The following is a 12,507-nucleotide window of genomic DNA, read 5'->3' as shown; positions in this document are numbered from 1 at the left end:
TCCTTGGAAGTCTGCTGGAAGTCCCGGGGGCCGATAGATAAGATGAATATTAATAGTGCTTTTAGGTGAGAGTGTCAATTTGGCTGATAAAATGTCTGCGTTGCTCTTCCAAAGGTAGGGTTATAGGCCTAAAATGTAGGGCATTTTTGAAGATTATATCTGCCGCCCTCCTATTTTAGAGGGTCTATCTTGTCTGAGGATAGAATAATCTGTGGGTAGGGCTAAGGTTATGGTCGGGCTTAAGGCCACGTGGAGGCATGTTTCAGTAATGGCTAATATATCTAAGTTCGGGCTAGAGATGAGGTTGTTGATTTCAAGAGCGTGGGCGGTAAGAGAACGGACATTGAGCAGGGCGCATCTGTAATGCGGTGCATAGTTAATATTGTTTGATTGTGGCTGTTTACCTACTTTGGGTGTGGAATTATGTAACTTGGTAGGGTTGAGAGTGGGCTTAGTTCTGGAAGGCAACGTGGTGCTAGAGTCGAGGGTGTGCAGAACCTGGTGAAAAGTGTTAGATCTAGCAGGGGTGCGAGTTCTTAGTCTGAGGTTCCTCTGTGTTACTTATGTAGGAAGGGCAATGATGAGCATAGGTAGAGTGCGTGTTCTGAGTCTGTTGAGTCTAGAGTGGCAATTAGGTACGTGCGTGAATGCATGCGTAGTGTAGTGAGTTGGTAGGTTGGGCCTGTGAGAGTCAGTCATAGTGCGATTGGATAGGTTGGCAGTGTCTGGACAGCTGAGGGCATGCAATCTGGCATAGAGAAGTATAGTGTTCAAGATGAGAACTGCGCCTATCATGCTACAGTGTAGGAGTGTGGTGCACATATTGAACGGAAGGGTAGAGAAGAACTCCCTGATTAGCTACTGCATAACACGGTTAGTCAAGGACAGATGGGCTGTTTTGAGCAAGATTGGCTGACACCAGGACGGCTAGTTCAGAGTAATCTTATTGTGTAGCAGATAAACTGTTTAAGCACACAATAGGCAGTAGGCTATTTGAAAACATGCTTAAACAGTGGGGATAGGCACAATTGGCAGTAGGCTATTTCAAAACATGTTTAAACAGTGGGGATATGCTATTTCAGCACACATTTGGCAGTAGGCTATTTCACAACACGTTCAAACAGTGGAGATCGACTATTTCAGCACACAATTGGCAGTAGGCTATTTCAAAACACGTTTAAACAGTGGGGATAGTCTATTTCAGCACACAATTGGGAGTAGGCTGTTTCAAAACACGTCGAAACAGTGGCGATAGGCTATTTATTTATTTATTTATTTATTTATTTGCACTTATAAAGCGCGCATCGAGGCATTGTTACAGAAAATGCGAAGATTCAATTTACAGGGGGTGCCCAGTGGGCTCTTGGTTGCAGGTAAAGGAACAAACATGCAAAGCATTGTTAAACGGAACAAAATGCAAGCAACTGTTGAACCAACTCATGATGGATATTCTTTCAGACAAAGAGTTTAGTTTTAATAGCCTTGCGGAAGGCTAGGTGTGATTCAATCCGTCTTAGGTGAGGTGGCAGGGCGTTCCAATGCGCGGCTGCTTGGGTGGGGAAGCTGGAGCCTCCAGCGCGCACCTTTCGTGAGGTGGGTGTGACAATCGTGTTGACATAGTGTGATCATAAGGGTCTGGTGGCCGTATGCCTGATGATTCTGTCGGTCAGTTAGGGTGGGGCGAGGTCGTGGAGGCACTTGTGGGTGAGGGCAAGCGTTTTGAAGACAATTCTCTCTTTGACAGGGAGCCAATGGGCTTGCCTTCTGATTTCAGAGATGTGGACTCTTCTGGCGGTACCTGTGGCTGCCCTCAGCGCATTGTTTTGAGCTAGCTGCAGTTTGGCAATGTTTTTGCTGGAGGTCCCAGCAAGGAGGGCATTGCAATAATCTAGCCTTGACCCAATAATTGCCCTGGCAATGGTGAGACAATTGTGGCGGGCCAGGAAGGGTCTTGCCGCGTTGAGGATTTTAGCATAGTAGGCTGAGGAGGTGGCGATAGCATTGACCTGTCTGTCCATGGAGAGGTCGGAGTCGAGATAGGCTCCGAGGGTCTTTACATAGTTTGAGACCTTGATAGGAATGTTGTCGATGATGAAGGATGAGTCCTGGTCTCCAAGGTTGCCCAGTGTGAACGGTGATCCGATGAGGAGGAGTTCAGTTTTGTCACTGTTGAGGCAGAGCCAATTTTCTCCCATCCACGACTGGATGGTGGAGTAGATAGTGGTGAGGGTGTTGGTGTCAGCTAGGTAGTCGCCCATGAGTGGGATGAGTACCTGTGTGTCATCCAGGTAATTGGTGTAGGATATGCCAAGGGAGTCCAGGATGCTGAACAGGGGCCCTGTGAAGAGGTTGTAGAGCGTCGGAGCTATACAGGACCCCTGGGGAACACCGCAAGTGAGGAGGCTCGGGGTGGCGGATTCAGACTCCGAGAAGACTTTCATGGCCCTTTCTTTGAGGAAGGAGGTGATCCATTGACAGGCTTTCGGGGAGAAGTTGGCTTGGGTGGCTAGATGGTGGCACAAAGTGTTGTGGTCCACGAGATCAAAGGCCGCGGATATATCAAGGAGCAATAGGAGGGCAGGTTTGCCTGCATCTCTAAGATCGTCCATTTGATTCTTAAGGTCTAGGAGGGCCGTCTCGGTGCTGTGCCGTGGGAGGAATCCAGATTGCCGCAGGCCTAGGAGCCGGTTATCCTCTAGGAACTTCTGGACTTGCAGGTAAGCTGCTTTGTCCAAGATTTTGAGGAGGAAGGGTACAGTGGTAATTGGTCTGTAGTTACCAGGGACTGTGGGGTCCAGAGAGGGTTTTTTAAGGAGCGGACGCACCCAAGCTTCCTTGAGTCCGGATGGGACGTGGCCTGACTGGAAGGAGGAATTGATAAAAGCTGTGAGGAAGGGGGCTAAGATGGGTGCTGAGTCTTTGATGAGACTAGCTGGGCAGGCGTTGCCCTTGCAATTGGAGGGTTTGATGGAGTTGAGCAGGGTAATGACCTCTTGCTCGGTGACATCTTTGAATTCAAATAGAGGGGAGGCGCTGGTCCTGATGGGTGACTCAGCGTGCATTTTGGCTATGAGGTTGGAGAGGGCTTTTTGGTGGCCGTGGATTTTTGTTTGGAGGGTGTTGAGCTTGTCGAGCATGGCCGACTGAATGCTGTTGCACCACTTGCCATCTTTGATGATTGATGGAGGGGGGGCAGATGGTTTTTCCAGTTCCCTAAAGATGGTGAATAGTTCCTTGGACCCTGACTTGGCTTCAGCGATCCTAGTATTGAAGGAGGCGGCCTTCGCTAAAGTAATGTTAGTCTTATAGGATTTGGAGATTGTTTTGAACTTCAGTTTGGTGGCCTCAGAGGGGCTGGCTTTCCAGGCGGAGAGGGCCGTCCTTTTTTGCGCACGTTGTTCACGAAGTTCTTTGGAGAACCATGAGTTGGCATGTTTGGCTTTTTTTGCGTTTTTTAGGGACAGTGGAGCAATGGTGTCAACGGCTGACGTGATGATGTCCTTAAAGGTGTCAGCTAAGGTTTCGGGGTTGTTAGAGGAGGGGGCCTGGAGGGCAGGGTTGAGGAGGTAGGGTGCTAGATTCTCAGCCGTGAGAAGACGAGAGCTCCTGGCGTAGGTTTCTGGGCACGGTGGGGGGGGGGCGAGGGCCACTTTCCTGGTTCCGAGGGTGAATTGGATGTAGTGGTGGTCCGACCAAGGGATGGGGGTGTTGGCAGTGATGAGAATGGAGCAGTTGTGATGACTGATCCAGTCGAGGGTGCGCCCTTTTACATGAGTGGGCCCAGAGATGGAGTGTGTGAAGCCGAGGGATTTCGCCGGGTGGTCCTTGGGGTCGTTAAGCCCTAGGTTGAGGTTGAGGTCGCCCAGGAGTAAAACCCGTGAAGTTTTTTTGATGTTGTTGGACAGAGCGTGAATAAGGGTGTCCTGGAAGTCAGGGGATGAGCCTGGGGGTCTGTAAACAATATGCAGGGAAATGGTGCAGTTGGGAGTAGCATCAATTTTTAGAGGGAGGTAGTCGCAGTTAGTGTCAAGCGAGCCTCCAACTTCTCTGATGGCAAGGGATTCCTTGGCAATGAGGGCAACGCCTCCACCTTTCTGCAAGGTGCGGTCTTTCCTAAAGATGGAGTACCCAGGAGGGATGGCCAGGGATAGGGCTGGGCCTGACGTTTTGTTGAACCAGGTTTCAGTGAGGATGAGGAGATCGAGGTCGTCCTTGATGAGCAAGTCGTTGATGTCGAGTGCGTGTGCGGGTATGGATCGGGCATTGATGAGTGCACATCTGAGTGTGTAGGCAGAGAGCGGTTTGGCGGTGGGCGGGCTGGCCGGGGTGGTGCATGGCTCGGTAGTGGCAGGTGGGGTGGAGTCAGAGGAGGACATGGGGGCGGCATGGGCAGTATGCATGGCATTAGGCAGCATAGTACATTGATTAGCAGTGGGGGCGGCATCAGCATGGGCAATATGCATAGCATTAGGCAACATAGTACATTGATTAGCAGTGGGGGCGGCATCAGCATGGGCAATATGCATAGCATTAGGCAACATAGTATATTGATTAGCAGTGGGGGCGGCATCAGCATGGGCAATATGCATGGCATTAGGCAACATGGTACATTGATTAGCAGTGGGGGCGGCATCAGCATGGGCAGTGGGCAAGGGAGAGCCAGTGGGTTTATGCTTTAGCATAGGTGCAAAGTTAGTGTTAATAGAATTACAATGGTTTGTGGCAGCCATGAGGCCTTGTTTGGAGGTATGGGCATTGGGAGTCTGTCGTAACGTTGCCTCCGAGTGAGTGGCATTATTAGTGCTGGGGTTGGCCTTAGTGAAGCAGCGCGCGGTGCTTTGAGGCTGGCTCCTCGCGCCAACCCTTGTATTCCGGTACCCTATGTTCGGAGTGTAGGTGAGAGGAATGCTAGGCAGGGTGCGTGATCGTAGTCGTGCATTCCTGTGGTTGCAATGCGTGTTGCGCATAGCAGTGACTTGGGTGGGAACACGTGGTGGGTGAGACTGATAGGCGAGAAGGCTGGTGGTCTTACCTTGTGTTGGCCTGTGCGTGCCTGGAGGCACCATCCGCATCGTCGAGCAGCGGAGAGCTTCAGAGAGGGAGCTTGGCCTTTTCTCCTGGCCTTCGCTCCTCTGCGGCTTCGCCTGCCGGTGAGCCCCCCCTCCATTAGAGGCAGGAGGGGAGGGGCGAGCATGAGCAGGGGACCAATTGCGGGCCTCGTGGAGGCTTGGAGATTCCTCGATGTTGTGGTGGCCACGGCGGCGGCCATCTTGCCCTGTCCGTGTAATTCGGGGTCAGTGGTGGCTGTATGGGGCACAGATGAGCACTCCAGTGCTGCGGCGGCACACAATTGGGAGTAGGCTATTTCAAAACACATTTAAACAGTGGGGATAGGCTATTTCAGCACACAATAGGCAGTAATACAGACAAATTGACGTTATTCAAATAGGTTGCACAAGAGGGTACGTGGAATTACCTAGACCTGAGCAAACAGAGATGCTGCGGGGAAGAGCAGACTATTACAGCATATATTGCATATGGTTGGATGAGGCAGTTAGTTATGTGGGTGGCATTACAGACTCTTAATGATTATAGTGTTAATATATACTTTCAAGTAGCATTGTGATTGGTAGTAAGGCAGCAGTAGTCTTCATAGGGGTGGCGGAACCATGGAGAATGGAACAGCTGGTCAGCAGTGACTAATAACAGTGATTAATAATGGCGATATCTGATTCAGTCATGACCATTGGATAAAGATGATGAAACACTTGGCTTTATCAGCGGCCGTGAACATGAGGGTAGTGCAAGTTCAGAAGAGGATAATTCTATCATGGAGATAGCTCTGGGTTGTTGCAAATGCAAAGAGGTGGAGTCGATGGGAAAAAATGTACCTTGAGAGTGAGGATCACGGATCCGCTGCGTCCGTCAGCGAACAGGAGGCAAACAGGGCCTTACTCCTGGCCTTCCTCCGATGGCTTCCACCTACCGGCAGCGCCTGCTGGGTAAAATGCTTACAGGTTGCCTAGCAACCGCATCGAGGCTCGTTGTAGGCATGAGTCGCACAGGCCATTTTGGGAACAGGCCACACGCTTCTTAGAATATTTCATATGCACTGGGATCAGCTGTTGATGGGGTTGGGTCGCTTACTTCTTGGATCAGCTGGGTTGGGTCAGCTGCGCAGGGTAGGCAGTGAGCCTGGCCTTGGTAGATAATAGCAGGAGCGATCGTCTCCAGGGCGAGTTACCTCTACAGTCAGCTGGATTTTTAGACACTGGGAAGGGGGCTCCAGCCCATACCTCCTCACGGCTGCTGCTGGTGATGACTGTTGGTGAATGTTGAAGTCAACCTTTCAACAAGTTCAGGTTTTGGAGGACAAACCACATAAGCACTGTTATTTGGCAAAGACTGGGGCCTGGGAACATATTGTGGTGCCATTCCATGCATTTGCATGACCAGCACAGTCAATGTCAGATCTTTAACAAAGTCAATATCCAACTGTTTTAATATTAGCTTTGCCATCCATTGTTTGTTTCTTTTTGTAAACGCCATGATGTAATGAAGCATCCCTAAAGTTCCTGCAGTTTTCACTTATTCCCTGCAATGTTCTCATTGTGTGCTAGTACAGCAAATCTTGTCTGGCCTCTATACCATCTATGCTGAAATGCAACTTTTTAGGTCTGTACTTTAGGCACATATTATGGAACACCTCCAAATTTCCAGTGTGGCAGAATTCTTCTCGAGTGCTGTGTGAGGAGAGGAGCGTGGCACAAACTACTTTTTTGTATGCTCCTGTGCCTTACTCAAAGGTCCATGTACACATTTGAGCAATGGAGCATCATTGAATGCCACTTTTCAAGAATAATATCTACAGATCCCTCAGAAGTTTTAGAGCTCCACCAAAGATGGTTGCTGATAGACTGAGACCATTTTAAAATTATTCTCTAACCTTTCTTTTACCAGCAGCTGCTATTTTTTTATATGGATTTTGCAATGTCCCATACAACAAACTGATGCGTTATGTGTGGGAACTGCTCTCACATGGCCTTTATTATTCCAATATGTCTGTCACTGGCTATCAGTTTTATTTGCATCCCCCTTGATTGCAGCAGTTCAGTGGCTTTACTGAAACCATATGTGTGCATGGCAACAGAAGGTGTAATTCAGGCACTAGCATGATGACCAAACTCTCATTTTTTTGTTGTCCATGTCTTGGAAGTGTTTAGTGCAGTGTTTTGCAAAAACAGGACTGTTGCACTGTCCATCACCAGCAGGCCTGCCTAATAGCGGGGAACAAGACATTTCTATGATATTTTTAGTATGCAGTTTGAGCAAGGAACTCAAGTACTACAAATTTACTGAAACTTGAAATCTTACTGAACATTGAACTATTAACAACAAAGCAGAAGAACAAAGTACATTTCCAGCAGCCACTTGTCCAAGGATAGGTTGAGTGGACCATCAAAATGTGTTGTGTTGGTGGATACAGCTACCCTTGATCTTCCAGTTGGTATTTTAGACTACACAAGTGAACTTTACAAATGGCTGCCCCCAAATCCTCCTATGAAATTTATGATCGCATGTACTCATTTGGATAATCTGTAGCAGGCGGCAGTCAAATACACTGTATTTTGCCCCCCTTAAGAGTCAATCGTCCTGCAGTACAGTGGTTTGTGATTCTGCGGTGGTGGACAAGCCCTTCACACTTTCAAGAGTGAGATCCGGATCCTAAGCACAGTCATTGATCAATTCTGAAGATGCTTCTGTGATTTCAATTATTGATATTTAAGGATTTTCAGAATGTATTGAGGAAACAGGGAACATTGTGTTTTTCTTTGATTGAAATTGTTTAGAGGGTGTGGATTGTGTGAGTGTGTCTGCAAGCAATTCAGAAACAACGTATGTGTTGTCTGTCACTTCTGGGGGACATTATTTGCTGTAACAATGTTCAATCAGTACTTTCCACAGTTCACTGGTAACAGTTAGTTCAAATTCCAGCCACTGGACCTCAAACATTAGTTGTTCTCAAGTGACAACGGTTTGTCAAGGGACATCATTAGCTAGTAGTGTGGTCTGAGTCTTTCTGCTCATCTTTTACCTGGGCCTCTAATTGATTAATAAAGAAAGCATGCAATATCTATTGCACACTTACTAAAAATATGAAGATCAACCTCAAAATCTCATATCAATTAAATGATTTTCAAGCCTAAATGTTATTTATCCTTGTTTTCCTAGTGTGCTTTGTTAGTCATTCTTGATTTGTCAACTCCAACAGACAGCTAAAAAAAGAGCATTTGGAAAATGTAGAACCCAAGCATTTCAAGATACATATGTAACATTACAAATACCTAATTTCCAAATGATTTTTTTTCACATTATCAAAATGACATGACTATAAAAATAGAAGGTAACTGATCTTTTTCAATATCATATGCATACCTGTGGTCATGTGTCTCTTCAATCTGGACTACTTTAGTAGTATACTCCTTGAACATAACAAATTCAACAAAAATAACTTAATAGTTAAACAATGTAATGTTAAATATCTTTTATCGCGAAGAGTATATTTTCAGTATTTAGTTTTTATGATTGTCGACTTTACAACATCAGTTATCCATTGAAAACAAAGATGGTAAACGTCTTGAAAAAATGTTTTAATCAAAACTTTTATAAACATTAAAAATGGTAAGAAGAGAAAGTCAAACACTGTGTAGATCTAACATTTTAAAAATAAAATATTTGAAATTGTACCTGTCAAACTTCAAAGATGTCACAGGGAATTGGTGTGATAGTTAGCACTACACTGTCAGTCTGCAAAACAAAGTAAATACATTGTTGCAACCAAAGAGATAAGGCCTGATTCACAGAAGCATTTTATAATGGCACAACCTCATTGGAAAACGCTATGTGAATCAGGCCCTTGCTGGAATATAATGTTGTTTTGCATCTATTGTGCTTTAGGTAGGCAGTATTAACTCATACATAGACCATGCTGAGAATTAAAGGTTCCATGTAATTCTTCTACAATCATCGTTTTTTTGGGATGGAATACTGTCATTGTTGCATGTCGGCAGGTAAATAACACAAGATTGTTGATTGAATGCTTACCAATTTCTTGAAATGATTAATTGTAAATAAAGTATAATTTTTATTACTACTTTTAAACACAATATTATTAACCAACAATCCTTAATATCATTCAATACATTATCACATCTTCCTAACTGGTTGCAATAGAAAAATAGTATGCTGTTGAAGTTCCTGCAGCCCACTGTATCAAAATAATTGTTGTTCAAATAATGGGATGTAAGAGAAATATAGTAAGAAAAAGTCATGACAAAGAGAATAGATACTGTGATAAAATCCTACATGGCAATTTATATAATAGCACATATATTCCATAACAATGATGAATATGTTTAAAGTTGATCTTGACCTTATTCATAAATTGTATAGTCGCATCCAAATGAATAGCACAACATTTTTTCTTTAAATGGGGGGTGAGGTTGATGTCGATTCGTGAATAGTTGTCGAAGTTGAATCTTGTTCCCTTTTTCAATGTATATATTCCTAACAGTGTTCAATAGAAAAAAAACACTAGTAATAAAAATGAGACAATGTCATACACTGTAAATACATTTACGTGCATGTCTGTTGGGATCACTGAATTGATATTTCAGGTGTCTGTCGTTTCCTCCGTGGTAACGGTCTGGACTTCCATTGGTGTGGTCTACGTAAAGATATACGTGGTAATCAACACATTTATCAAAATAACCAATTTTCAGATGACGTTATTAGTTTTTAGAATGGCTCACATTGCACTGAACTATTTGTGTACTCCTAAAATAGGGATCTATTCAAGAAGAACGTGTACAATTTAAAAACTACTGAACATTGTGTCACAATGGAAAATTGGGCATTCAAATATTTATTTATTTATTTGCATTTGTAGAGGGCACCTACAGCCCGGGGGCATCGTGGCGCTTGTTATAGGAGTTTACAAGGAATTTTCAGTAGGCAGGTTACATCTGACCGACAGGTCTCTTAGTTACACGTGCAGTATTCATAACATTTTTCTTTTAGTAGACATAAAAAACAGCTTATGATTAAGAGTTGTGTCTTGAGTGGTTTGCGGAAAGCTAGGTGGGACTGAAACATTCTGAGGTTAGGTGGGAGGCCATTCCACTGTGTGGCTGCTATCGTGAGAAAGCTGGATCCTCCTGCACAGGCCTTTTTGGTTTTTGGGCATCAGGATAAGGTTAGAGTAACCCTCCCTAAGGGGTCTTGTGGCAGTGTGTTTGGCAATCCTCTGTACAAGGTACGGAGGGGCAGTTACATGGAGGCATTTGTGTGCCAGTGAAAGAGTTTTGAAAATGATTCTCTGTTTAACAGGGAGCCAGTGGACTTGTCTCCTGATTTCTGAGATGTGTTCTTTCCTTGAGGTCCCAGTGGCTGCCCTGAGGGCATTGTTTTGCACTAGTTGCAGTTTAGAAAGGTTTTTGCATGACGTCCCGTATAGTAGGGTGTTGCAATACTCTACTCTAGAGCCAATGATGGCTCTGGCTATGGCGAGGCAGTTCTGTTGTGGGAGGAATGGTCTGGCTGCATTAATGATTTTGGCGTAGTAAGCTGATGAAGTAGAGATGGCATTTACTTGTCTGTCCATGGTGAGGTTTGAGTCTAGGTAGACGCCCAGTGTTTTGACGTGGTCAGACACCTTGATGGGTGTATTGTCAATAGTAAAGGAGGAGTATTCCTGACTGAGGTTACCCAGGGTGGTGGGTGAGCTGATGAGTAGGAGTTCTGTTTTTTCGCTGTTTAAACAGAGGCAATGGTCAGCCATCCAGGATTGGATAGTTGAGTATATAGCCGTAAGATTAGACATGTCAGTCTTGTAGTCACCTGTGAGAGGGATTAACACCTGCTTATCATCTGCATAATTGGTGTATGATATGCCCATGGTATCCAGGATGCTAAACAGTGGCCTGGTGAAAATGTTATAGAGCGTAGGCGCTATGCATGACCCTTGTGGGACTCCACATTTAAGTAGGCTCGGGGTGGCAGAGGCCGAGTCCGAGAAAACATTCATAGCCCTGTCTTGGAGAAAGGAAGTAATCCAGGAGCGTGCTTTGGGAGAGAAGTTAGCCGCAGAGGCAAGGTGACGGCACAGCGTGTTGTGGTCGACCAGGTCGAAAGCAGCTGATAAGTCAAGGAGTAGGAGAAGTGCAGGTTTGCCTAAGTCTCTCAAGTCGTCCATTTGGTTTTTTAAATCGAGGAGGGCTGATTCCGTGCCATGTCTTGGGCGGAAACCTGATTGCCGCAGGCCTAAGAGTTGGTTTTCCTCCAGGTGTTTTTGGACTTGCATATAAGCCGCTTTGTCGAGAATTTTTAGCAGGAATGGGACTGTAGTGATTGGCCTGTAGTTTCCGGGGACAGTGGGTCGAGTGATGGCTTTTTGATTAATGGGCATACCCAGGCTTCTTTGAGGTCTTTGGGGACAAGGCCTGATCTGAAGGAGGTATTGATGAAGGCAGTGAGGAAGGGAGCCAGGGCGTGAGAAGAGTCTTTGATAAGTTGGGTAGGACAGGCATCACCTTTGCAATTGGAGGGTTTAATGGATTTGAGCAGGGTAATGGCCTCTGATTCAGTGATGTTTCTGAATTCGAATGGGGGAGAGGATTTTGGTGCTGGTGAGGTAGGTGCTTTACTATGCTGGCTAGCTATTAGCTTTTCTATCATTTTTTGGTGGCCAATGATTTTGGCCTGAAGGGTGTTGAGCTTGTCTAGCATTGCTGATTGAATGCTGTTGCACCATTTAGCGTCCTTGATGAGCGTGAGAGGAGGGGTAGAGGGTTTTTCCAGTTCTCTGAAGATGGAGAATATTTCTTTGGAGTTGGATTTGGCGTCATTGATCCTAGTGTTAAATGAAAGGGCTTTGGCTTTGATGACATCGTTTGTACATGATTTTTATATTGATACCGATAATAGAAAAGAAATCCAAACCTTTCATAATATTAACTTTTGATATACAATTTCAATAAATGATGTGATCATTTTGAAGAAATATGTATGCACACACATTTTTTACATATACACATACATACATTTTGAATGTTCACTACTCACCTGACTCAGTGTGTGCTAAAATTCAGTTGGAACAGCATTAGGAGGTACTTTACTAAGGAGTCTGGGGCGATGCTTTTTAGGGTACTATGATGGTTCATATATATCTGCAGACGCAGAATAATATTGCCCCGCATATCCTCTGGGACATCATTGGCTCTGCTTTCAATCTCAGATACTGGAAATCCACAGTTCAACAACCATGTTCTTACGGAAAATATGCATAACTGTGCCTGAAGTTTTGACATAACTGATATCAGGGCAACCCAAAACAACGCATGAAGGCATTGTTTCACTGACCAGAAGATCTAGAAAAAATATATAAATAGAGATTAGAATTAATAAAGTATCACAGTGAGTAATTCAGCCATGACATGGCTTTGAAAG

This window comes from Ambystoma mexicanum, chromosome 6q (assembly GCF_040938575.1).
Source record: "Ambystoma mexicanum isolate Mex_15411 chromosome 6q, UKY_AmexF1_1, whole genome shotgun sequence".
Lineage (NCBI taxonomy): Eukaryota > Metazoa > Chordata > Amphibia > Caudata > Ambystomatidae > Ambystoma > Ambystoma mexicanum.
Note: the sequence above shows the minus strand (reverse complement) of the source record.